This window comes from Ranitomeya imitator, chromosome 3 (assembly GCF_032444005.1).
Source record: "Ranitomeya imitator isolate aRanImi1 chromosome 3, aRanImi1.pri, whole genome shotgun sequence".
NCBI classification, from domain to species: domain Eukaryota; kingdom Metazoa; phylum Chordata; class Amphibia; order Anura; family Dendrobatidae; genus Ranitomeya; species Ranitomeya imitator.
In genome coordinates, this window is record NC_091284.1 from 574,935,698 (window position 1) to 574,947,998 (window position 12,301).

Sequence of the window (12,301 nt, forward strand, 5' to 3'; positions counted from 1 at the left end):
ATAGGGTCTCTCTAGGCTTCTTTCTGGACATTTTATACGTTACCAACTGAGAGATAGGTTCTTTCTTCATACCACACTCTGGGGTAGTTGATTACTTATAGGGGGTTTAGGGCTTTCATGCATGCCTCCCCCGGTTTTGAGCATTACTTTGATCTCCCAGCGATTTGTGGTGTTGATATCACTGTAATTATTATGTTTATTTAGGCCTGTCATATATATATATATATATATATATATATATATATATATACATATATATATATATGTATATTTGCTGCAGTTCTATCAGGATGTATTAGGGTGTTATACACAGTTTGTATTTTTAAGTGTTTTTATGTGCTTTTTTGTGGTGTTTAATAAAATGTGTTGTTAATTTTCTACATCATACGGTTGTGCAGGCCTCGTTTAGTCCATTCTTTTCTCTTCTTTTTGGTTATATATATTAGTGGACTTGGCACTGCGCCCGTCTTATTTCATAACATACAGCAGGAGTGCACCCTTAATTTATAATTCGTTTTGGAGAAAAAACGCATCCTGCAAAGTTGCCCGCAGGATGTGTTTTTTCTCCATAGACTTTCATTAGCGAGGGATTGCCACACGTCACATCCGTCGTGCGACGGATGCGTCGTGTTTTGGCGGACCGTCGGCACAAAAAACGCTACATGTAACATTTTTTGTGAGTCGTGTCCACCATTTCCGACCGCGCATGCGCGGCCGGAACTCCGCCCCCTCCTTCCCGGACCTTACAATGGGGCAGCGGATGCGTTGAAAAACTGCATCCTCTGCCCCCATTGTGCTTTAACTTCACAGCATGCGTCGGTACGTGAAAGTAGCCTAACTAAAACTGAAACTTTTGAAAGTTTTTTACGGTGCAGCATTTTGGTATAAAAGCTGCGACTTAGACTTTGGGCCATTTACCTTACCTTTAATCCATTGATTGGTGAAATGACCTCGTTATTAATTTTGTAAAGTAATTTTCCATTATCAGTTTGGTACAATAGTAAATTTTCATAAAAGTAATTTTGTGGCTTTTTAGTTTTTCCTTTATTTCTACGTTGTTCACTTGTAATTAAAATAACGTCAACTTTTTTAAACTGATAAAAAAAATTTGTCATGTTAACACGTTTGTAAAATAATTTTTACATGGAAAAATTTTTTTTTTTTTTTTAAATGTATTTGTCTGGCCTTGTTGGGAGCTTTTCTCAACATTTATGCTAAATTCATACGGTTGCAAATTACGGGCGTGACAGGCTCTGTGTGTAGCACCGTTTGCCACATACATCCATAAATCAGACTGGAGCATGTGATTTTTTAAGCTGAACTTTACTATTCCTTCCTGGGTCCAGCGCTGAGTCCCTGCTGTGGTTCCTGGTGTCTGTAAGGCTATGTTCACACGTTCCTGATTTCCCTCCTTTTTTTTCAGGACTAAAAACCGCAGCTCTTGGCAGAAAACGCAGGTCCTTTTTTTGGTGCTTTTTTGGTGCGTTTTTTGATGCGTTTTTTTATGCAGTTTTCTATGCAGAGTCTGTGTGTTTTCTAGGAAGTTTTTTAGGGTTAAAATGGCTGAAAATACCCTAACCCTACCCCTAACCCTATTCTAACCTTAGTGGGGGAAAAAAAAAAAATTCTTAATTTTTTTTATTGTCCCTACCTATGGGGGTGACAAAGGGGGGGGGGTCATTTACTATTTTTTTTATTTTGATCACTGAGATAGATTATATCTCAGTGATCAAAATGCACTTTGGAACTAATCTGCCGGCCGGCAGATTCGGCGGGCGCACTGCGCATGCGCCCGCCATTTTGCAAGATGGTGGCGCCCAGGGAGAAGACGGCCGGACGGACACCGGGAGGCCGGGTAAGTATAAGGGGGGGGAGATGATGGCACGGGGGGGGGGGGTGTCGGAGCACGGGGGGGTGGCATCGGAGCACGGGGGGTGGCATCGGAGCATGGGGGGGGTGGCATCGGGGCACGGGGGGGGCAGCCACACTGCAGCAGTTCTGCACCACAAACCGCAGAAAACCCGCAGATATTTTTTTCATCTGCGGGTTTTACTGCGGGTTTGACCTCACAATGGAGGTCAATGGGTGCAGAACCGCTGCAGTTCCGCAAAAAGAAGTGACATGGTACTTCTTTTTTACCGCGGCTATTCAGCGCGGCTTTTTTCGCGATTTTCCGCAATGTGGGCACAGCAGTTCCTGTTTTCCATAGGGTACATTGTAATGTACCCTGCATGGAAAACAGCTGCGGACCCGCAGCGGGAAAATCGCGGCGATTCCGCATGAAAAAAGGATGGTGTGAACATGGCCTTATTGTCTGCAGTGCTGGAGACAGCGAGCTGCGCGGTTCATGCCAGGAACTTAGACCCGTGGAGATCACTGATTGGCTCTGCTGATGTTAAGTTAGTGCTGCAGACAATAACCGACACCAGGAGACTCCACAATGGACCCAGGGAGGGTGAGTAAGGCCTCCTTCAGACGTCCGTGTTTCCAGTACGTGTGGCATCAATTTTTTTTTCCAAAAGTACCACATAATCTATGAGGCTGCACACATGTCCATGCGTTTGCACAAATCGTGTGTCTGAGCACTCCACACGGGACATGTCCTTTTTTTTTACCAGTATCACGGATGACAAAAGCCAATACGAATCTATAAGTTAGTGTAAAACACGGATGGCATTTGTGTGTAATCTGTGTATTGTACGTATTTAACCCCTTAACGACCGCCGATACGCCTTTTAACGGCGGCCGCTAAGGGTACTTAAAGCACAGCGCCGTTAATTAACGGCACTGTGGAAAAAGTGAATAGCGCCCCCCAGAGTCGGATTTTCCCCCGGCAGCCGAGACCCTAGAGAACATGATTCGGGGGGTTTTGTACCGACCCCGCATTTGCGATCGCCGGTAATTAACCGTTTACCGGCGATCACAAAAAAAACAAAAAACGCGATCTCTTTTTAATTTCTCTGTCCTCCGATGTGATCGCACATCAGAGGACAGAGAAAAGGGGTCCCAGATAGCGCCCCGATACTCACCTATCTCCCCCAGTGCTCCTCGTGGCTCCCGGTGGGCGCCGCTATCTTCAAAATGGCAGGCGCATGCGCAGTGCGCCCGCCGACCGGCACCGGGAGAATCTTTGGGGTCTCGGCTGCCGGGGGTAGCCGAGACCCCAAAGAACATGATCGGGGTCGATTTTTACCGACCCCTGTTTTGCGATCGCCGGTAATTAACTGTTTACCGGCGACCGCAAAAAAAAAATCAAAGTGTAATTCTCTGTCCTCTGATGTGATCGCACATCAGAGGACAGAGAAATAGGGGGATTCGGGGACCCTATCATACTCACCTGTGTCCCTGTGTCCTCATGCTGCTCCTCCTGGCCGCCGGCAAAAGAAAATGGCGGGCGCATGCGCAGTGTGCCCGCCATCTGTCTCCATCTGCCGGCCGGCAGGAGAACAGCAGTTGGGGCTAAAATTAGGGCTAAGGTTAGGGTTGGGGCTAAATTTAGGGTTGGGGCTAAATTTAGGGTTAGGGTTCTTTCACACTTACGTCGGTACGGGGCCATCGCAATGCGTCGGCCCGACATACCGACGCACGTTGTGAAAATTGTGCACAACGTGGGCAGCGGATGTAGTTTTTCAACGCATCCGCTGCCCAATCTATGTCCTGGGGAAGAGGGGGCGGAGTTACAGACACGCATGTGCGGTCAGAAATGGCGGACACGACGTACAAAAAAACGTTACATTGAACGTTTTTTGTGCCGACGGTCTGCCAAAACACAACTGATCCAGTGCACAACGGACGCTACGTGTGGCCATCCGTCACGATCCGTCGGCAATACAAGTCTAAAACGCATCCTGCGGGCACATTTGGAGGATCCGTTTTTTGTCCAAAACGACGGATTGCGACGGATGCCAAATGACGCAAGTGTGAAAGTAGCCTTAGGGTTGGGGCTAAAGTTAGGGTTAGAGTTGGGATTAGGGTTAGGGTTTGGATTAGGGTTGGTATTACGATTAGGGTTACGCTTGGGATTAGGGTTAGGTTTGGGATTAGGGTTAAGGTTAGGGTTGTGATTAGGAGTGTATTGGGATTAGGGTTAGGTTTGAGGTTAGGGTTGATATTAGGATTAGGGGTGTGTTGGATTTAGGGTTTTGATTAGGGTTATGGTTAGGGTTGACATTAGGGTTGTTTTGGGGTAAGGGTTGTGATTATCGTTAGGGTTAGTGATTAGGATTATGGATCAGATTGGGATTAGGGTTAGGGGTGTGTTGGGGTTAGGGTTGGAGCTAGAATTGGGGGGTTTCCACTGTTTAGGTACATCAGGGGGTCTCCAAACACGACAGCCAATTTTGCGCTCAAAAAGTCAAATGGTGCTCCCTCCCTTCTGAGCTCTGCCGTGCGCCCAAACAGTGGGTTACCCCCACATATGGGGCATCAGCGTACTCGGGATAAATTGGACAACAACTTTTGGGGTCCAATTTCTCCTGTTACCCTTATGAAAATAAAAACTTGGGGGCTACAAAATCTTTTTTGTGGAAAGAAAAAAACTTATTTTCACGACTCTGCATTCTAAACTTCTGTGAAGCACTTGGGCATTCAAAGTTCTCACCACACATCTAGATAAGTTCCTTGGGGGGTCTAGTTTCCAAAATGGGGTCACATGTGGGGGTTACTACTGTTTAGGTACATCAGGGGCTTTGCAAACGCAACATAATGCCCACAGACCATTCTATCTAAGTCTGCATTCCAAAACGGTGCTCCTTCCCTTCCGAGCTCTGCCGTGCGCCCAAACAGTGGTTTACCCCCACATATGGGGTATCGACGTACTCAGGAGAAATTGCACTACAACTTTTGTGGTCTAATTTCTCCTGTTACCCTTGTGAAAATAAAAATTTGGGGGCAAAAGATAATTTTTGTAGAAAAAATGCGATTTTTTTTTTATTATTTTCACGGCTCAACGTTATAAACTTCTGTGAAGCTCTTGGGGGTTCAAAGTGCTCACCACACATCTAGATAAGTTCCTTAAGGGGTCTAGTTTACAAAATGGTGTCACTTGTGGGGAGTTTCCACTGTTTAGGCACATCAGGGGCTCTCTAAACGTGACATGGCATCCGATCTCAATTCCAGCCAATTCTGCATTGAAAAAGTCAAACGGCGCTCCTTCACTTCCAAGTTCTGTGGTGCGCCCAAACAGTGGTTTACCCCCACATATGGGGTATTGGCGTATTCAGGAGAAATTGCATAACAAAATTTATGGTTACATTTCTGTTTTTATACTTGTGAAAATAAAAAAAATGGTTCTGAATTAAAATGTTTGCAAAAAAAGTTAAATGTTCATTTTTTCCTTCCACATTGTTTCAGTTCCTGTGAAGCACGTAAAGGGTTAATAAACTTCTTGAATGTGGTTTTGAGAACCTTGAGGGGTGTAGTTTTTAGAATGGTGTCACACTTCGTTATTTTCTATCATATAGACCCCTCAAAATGACTTCAAATGTGATGTGGTCCCTAAAAAAAAAAAAGGTGTTGTAAAAATGAGAAATTGCTGGTCAACTTTTAACCCTTATAACTCCCTAACAAAAAAAATTTTTGTTTCCAAAATTGTGCTGATGTAAAGTAGACATGTGGGAAATGTTATTTATTAACTATTTTTTGTGACATATCTCTCTGATTTAAAAGCATAAAAATACAAAGTTTGAAAATTGCAAAATTTTAAAAATTTTCGCCATATTTCCGTTTTCTTCATAAATAATTGCAAGTAATATCGAAGAAATGTTACCACTAACATGAAGTACAATATGTCACGAAAAAAACAATCTCAGAATCAGCAGGATCCGTTGAAGCGTTCCAGAGTTATAACCTCATAAAGTGACAGTGGTCAGAATTGTAAAAATTGGCCTGGTCATTAAGTACCAAATTGGCTCTGTCACTAAGGGGTTAACATTGCAAAGTATCAATAAAACTTTGCAATTGATTAGAAAGAAAAATAGATACTAGAAGGATAATATATGGCACAGTGGAAGTGTACCTATGAAAAAAATTACAATCCTCTCCATTCTTTGTAGGTGGTAAAACTTGCAAAATCGTCAGCGTATCAAATACTTATTTTCCCCACTGTATATGCACAAAATGGTGGCAAAAATAAGGAGCAGATCTCCAAAACATGGCGTAACAGTTTAACTCCTTAGTGACGGAGCCAAATTTTTGAAATCTGACCAGTGTCACTTTATGTGGTAATAACAATGCAATGCTTCAACAAATCCCAGTGATTTTGAGACTCTTTTCTCGTGACACATTATACTTTATGATAATGGTAAATTTAGGTCAATATGTTTTGTGTTTATTTATAAAAAATATCAAAAATTTGCGAAAAATGTTAAAAAATTAGCAATTTTCAAAATTTGAATGATTATCCCTTTAATCCAGATGATCATACCACAGCAAACCATTAATAAATAACATTTCCCACATGTCAGCTTTACATCAGCATCATTTGTAAAATGTTTTATTTTAAGAGGCTTAAAAATGTAGCAGCAATTTTTCATTTTTTCAAGGAAATTTACTAAATTTATTTTTTTGTGCACTCATCCATGTTTGAAGTGACTTTAGGGGTCTCATATATTGGGAAACCCCCAAACGTGATACCATTTTAAAAACCGCACCCCCTGACATATCGAAAACTGCTATCAGGTAGTTTATTAACCCTTCAGGTGCTTTACAGGAATTAATGCAAAGTGGCATGACAGAAATGAAAATGTGTATTTTTACAACCTAAATGCCTCTAACTTCTGAACAGGTTACAACAGCCGTCAGACTCTAAGGCCGCTATTTGGTCATGAATTGCCACGGCAAACATCAGGACCACACAATCATGATCTGAGGGCACCACTTGGGATAAAGAGGAAGCCCCCACACTCTTTTAACCATATATAATGATGGAGTCACTATTTACAGCAGCATCTAAGGGGTTAAACAGATTTGGATGGTGCAAACACTGATTGTGGCTGATGCAGAAAGTTGTCAGCTATAGTGCACAACCGACAGATGCTGTATTGTTACCTGTATGGGGAGGATATTCTCTTATATGTCAGGTTAGTTAAAAGACGTATTGGCTGTCATTAAAGGGTTAACACTGTATAAATAAATAGCATTTTTTTACCCTTACTCCTTTCTGTTGACATGATGGTTGGATTTAGTGTCTTCTACTTTATATTTAGCTACTCTTGTATGGTGAACCATCCAAAACTTCTTTGCAAAAAGACATGTACAGTACAGACCAAAAGTTTGGACACACCTTCACATTTAAAGATTTTTCTGTATTTTCATGACTATGAAAATTGTACATTCACACTGAAGGCATCAAAACTATGAATTAACACATGTGGAATTATATACTTAACAAAAAAGTGTGAAACTGAAAATGTCTTATATTCTAGGTTCTTCAAAGAAGCCACCTTTTGCTTTGATAACTGCTTTCCACACTCTTGGCATTCTCTTGATGAGCTTCAAAAGGTAGTCACCGGGAATGGTCTTCCAACAATCTTGAAGAAGTTCCCAGAGATGCTTAGCACTTGTTGGCCCTTTTGCCTTCACTCTGCGGTCCAGCTCACCCCAAACCATCTCAATTAGGTTCAGATCTGGTGCAGCAACCCATCAATCTCCTTCTTGGTCAAATAGCCCATACACAACCTGGAGGTGTGTTTGGGGTCATTGTCCTGTTGAAAAATAAATGATGGTCCAACTAAGGCTACTTTCACATTAGCATCGGATTCGGCCCGTCGCATTGCGTCGGGCCGAGATTCCAATGCTAGCGTTTGATGCGCCGCACAACGGGTGCAGCGGATGCATTTATCCAGCGCATCCGCTGCCCCATTGTGAGGTGGGGGCATGCGCGGTCGGAAAAAGCGGTCCGTCGGCAGCAAAAAACGTTACATTTAACATTTTTTGCTCCCGGCGGTTCGCCACAACACGGCACAACCATCGCATGATGGTTGCGACGTGTGTCAATACGTCGCAATGTGTCGGTAATGTTACTCTATGGGGCAAAAACGCATCCTGCAAACAACTTTGCAGGATGCGTTTTTTCCCCTAAACGACGCATTGCGACGTATTAAAAAAACGCCAGTGTGAAAGTAGCCTAAACGCAAACCGGATGGAATAGCATGCTGCTGCAAGATGCTGTGGTAGCCATGCTGGTTCAGTATGCCTTCAATTTTGAATAAATCCCCAACAGTGTCACCAGCAAAGCACACTCACATCATCACACCTCCTCCTCCATGCTTCACGGTGGAACCAGGCATGTAGAGTCCATCCGTTGACCTTTTCTGTGTCGCACAAAGACACAGTGGTTGGAACCAAATATCTCAAATTTGGACTCCTCAGACCAAAACACATATATCAGCTGGTCTAATGTCCATTCCTTGTGTTCTTTAGCCCAAACAAGTTTCTTCTGCTTGTTGCCTGTCCTTAGCAGTGGTTTCCTAGAAGCTATTTTGCCATGAAGGCCTGCTGCACAAAGTCTCCTCTTAACAGTTGTTGTAGAGATGTGTCTGCTGCTAGAACTCTGTATTGCATTGACCTGGTCTCTAATCTCAGCTGCTGCTAACCTGCGATTTCTGAGGCTGGTGACTCAGATTAACTTATCCTCAGAAGCAGAGGTGACTCTTGGTCTTCCTTTCCTGGGGCGGTCCTGATGTGAGCCAGTTTCTTTGTAGCGCTTGATGTTTTTTGCCACTGCACTTGGGGACACTTTCAAGGTTTTCCCAATTTTTCGGACTTACTGACCTTCATTTCTTAAAGTAATGATGGCCACTCGTTTTTCTTTACTTAGCTGCTTTTTTCTTGCCATAATACAAATACTAACTGTTTATTCAGTAGGACTATCAGCTGTGTATCCACCAGACTTCTGCACAACACAACTGATGGTCCCAACACCATTTATAAGGCAATAAATCCCACTTATTAAGTCTGACAGGGCACACCTGTGAAGTGAAAACCATTCCCGGTGACTACGTCTTGAAGCTCATCAAGAGAATGCCAAGAGTGTGCAAAGCAGTCATCAAAGCAAAAGGTGGCTACTTTGAAGAACCTAGAATATAAGACATAATTTCAGTTGTTTCACACTTTTTTGTTAAGTATATAATTCCACATGTGTTAATTCATAGTTTTCATGCCTTCAGTGTGAATGTACAATTTTTATAGTCATGAAAATACAGAAAAATCTTTAAATGAGGTGTGTACAAACTTTTTGTCTGTACTGTACATGATGCCAGGCATCATCTGTCACCACCAACACAGGTCCTCCTATCATGTAACGGTGTGAGAATACGCTTTCAGGTCAGTTCCTCCTTTATTAGTTGCCTCTTTGTATGCTAATCTGTCATACTCTATTATATTACCTGTTTTATTGTACATGGTTGCCTGTATAGCTGTCGTTCTCATGACTGGCAGCTTTACCAATATTGTATGTTAATTGTGACAATGCAAGCATTGAGCAATCACAATCTCTTCCCTAAATCTTTTACTAAATCAGCATCACCTATAGGTCGGGGTCACACTTGCGTGTGCAGTGCAAGAAACTCGCGTGAGTCTCTCGCCTCAAATCCCGGCACTGCTGCCAGCACTCAGGACCGGAGCGTGTGGCTGCATGTATTTCTATGCAACTGAACGCTTCGGTCCCAAGAGACTCGTGCGAGTTTCTCACATTGCACACACAAGTGTGACCCCGTCCATAACAGATCATTTTTCAATAAACATTTACTATTGCAATGAAATTCTACTGACAAAGTACCACAGTTATTAGAATGTCTTATTCCCCATAACAGGTGCTATCTTCACAAAACGTCACTAAATAACATGTAACATGGTACAGTACAGAGAATAATAGCCCTCAACCACTTTTTATAGTTAGTAAATGTGGTAAATGAACTGATTAATCAACGGTAAGTGAACTAATGAAATCAAGTGTATAAGGTCTTTAAGAAAAGAGCATTAATTTCAGTCATGGACTTCACCGCAAACGTAAATGGAGTTGAAACCTATAGTAGAACAAGAAGCTATAAAGCTACGTTCACATTTGCGTTGTGCGGTGCAGCGTCGGCGACACTACGCACAACGCAAATGTAAACGCATGCACAACGCAGCGTTTTGTGACACATGCGTCCACTTTTGCATGGTTTTTGGCGCAGAAAAAACTGCATCATGCAGCGTCCTCTGCGCCCTGACGCATGCGTCACAAAACGCGAGTGCAACGCATGTCCATGCGCCCCCCATGTTAAATATAGGGACGCATGCGTCGCCGCGGCTGCGCCCGGCGCAACGCTGATGTGAACGTAGCCTAAGCTCTTTGTCATGCTATTGTCAGTCTTTATTGCACCAGGCCACTGATTTCAAAGGTAAGACAAGGCCTCAGCTACTCTGATCATCGTCAAATCTTGTTTTAATGTGGGACACAGATTACTATTTTATGGCAAGCTATAACTAGCGATGAGCGGACCTGTGGAAGCTTGGGTTCTGGTACTTGATCCAAACTTTATTCCAAAGTTCGGTTTGGATACCAGAACTGTACCTTAAAAAGAACCTGAACTTTTGACCTAGAAAATTCTCTTTCCTTCCTCCCGGATTTCCGCTGGAGCTCCAAACATTCCAACGGACTTCCGGGAGAAGTACATGTTCAGCGTTTAGCACCAAACACTTAACTGTCCGGTACGAATTCTGAAATTTTAAGTTTGGGTTCGCTCATCTCTTGTTGTAACTTTATAGATGGAATCAAAATTTGTAGGGCGCACACGTAGCATTATAGCTTCACAGGGCAAACGAGCATGATTAGTTTCAAGGAGGCACATAAAATTATTTCTTCCCAGCGGGCAAAAAGAGGGTATTTAGATGGCAACATACATAAGGAGCATTACAGTTTTCTACAGCCATAACGGGAGCATTATTACAATTTAGGAAGTACACAGCAATATTTTCATGGGTGCACAAAGTGGTGTCTACCAGTATGCGTACACTGTATGTTAATAATATTGGTCCTTGTGTTATTTTTGTGTTCAGTAATAGTATGGCTGTTTTTATTCAGTTACTTCATGGTTGTAAGAATTTTTCATGATGTAGCAGTATACTTTGTACCTTTGTATAGCTATTATTGCCCTATGTATAATGTGTTTTGCTTGTAACTTGCTGGCCACTGCAGGTCTGACAATTGGGATTGCAACTGATGCCAAGAACAGGGCTCTAAAATGCCCAGTTGGAGAGGACTGGTGGAAGCCCATGAGCTCTATTCATTGTTTATAGGACACCTGGAGGCACAAAAGCACAGCGAGGCCTTTCAGGGCCTGTATATTACATATACAGTATATCACCTGCAGTGATAACTATAAATCAGTGCCTGTAGAACTGCTTCTGAGGCCTCATCCAGACGGCAGGTTTTTTTTTTTCACGTACGCAAAAAGGTCCAAATTTTAGAATTGTTTAGTTTGTCAGTTTTTACCATTCGTTTCATTAGTGTTTTTCACATATAGGTAGATAAATTACAAAAGTTCTATACTTTGCATTGTTAATCATGGATGGATGCCATAAGTGTGATGTCTGTTATTCTTCAAAGACCAATAGACTTGTATGGGTGATTGATATGGCTAAGTTTTATCCTTGAAGCTAATAAAAATGCACACTGTTATGATCCGGTGACCTTGGAGCAGCATGAAAACTTTCACTGGAGTAGGTGGTAACTATACTGACCGCAAATCCTGATCTTAACACCGCAACTAGAAGTAGGCGTGGGGTGTACCTAACAAACCCTAGACACCTCGTCACAGCCGGAGGACTAGATACCCCTATAGATGGAAATAGGAATACGACCTTGCCTCAGAGCAGAACCCCAAAGGATAGGCAGCCACCCACAAATATTGGCTGTGAGTAGGAGAGGAAAGACAAACACAGGCAGAAAACAGGATTTAGCACAAGAGGCCACTCTAGCTAAAATAGGAAAGGATAGAACAGAGTCCTGTGCGGTCAGTATTAAAACCCTTCCAAAAATATCCACAGCAGATTATACAAAAAATTCCTCCATCTAACTAAAGACGTGGAACGTATATCTGCAACTCCAGAGACTCCTACACTCAGAGCAGGAATACAATAAAAAACAAGCACACAGCTTGTGTGCCATAGAATAAGAAACAGACACTTATCTTTGCTGAATTGGCAGTTAAGCAGGAGAAGCCAGACAGAGATCCAACACTTCCCAAGAAACATTGACAACTGGCAAGGACTAATGAGTCCTGCAAACCTAAATACCCCAGTCAGAATTGCAATAAGC

The 12,301-nt window shown here is 42.7% G+C and overlaps 1 protein-coding gene across 3 annotated transcripts in view; it reads right to left on the reverse strand.

The window, feature by feature from the left end:
- Window positions 1-12,301, reverse strand: part of TMTC4 (transmembrane O-mannosyltransferase targeting cadherins 4) — a 253,025-nt gene that overhangs the window by 42,838 nt on the left and 197,886 nt on the right. The window lies entirely within an intron of this gene.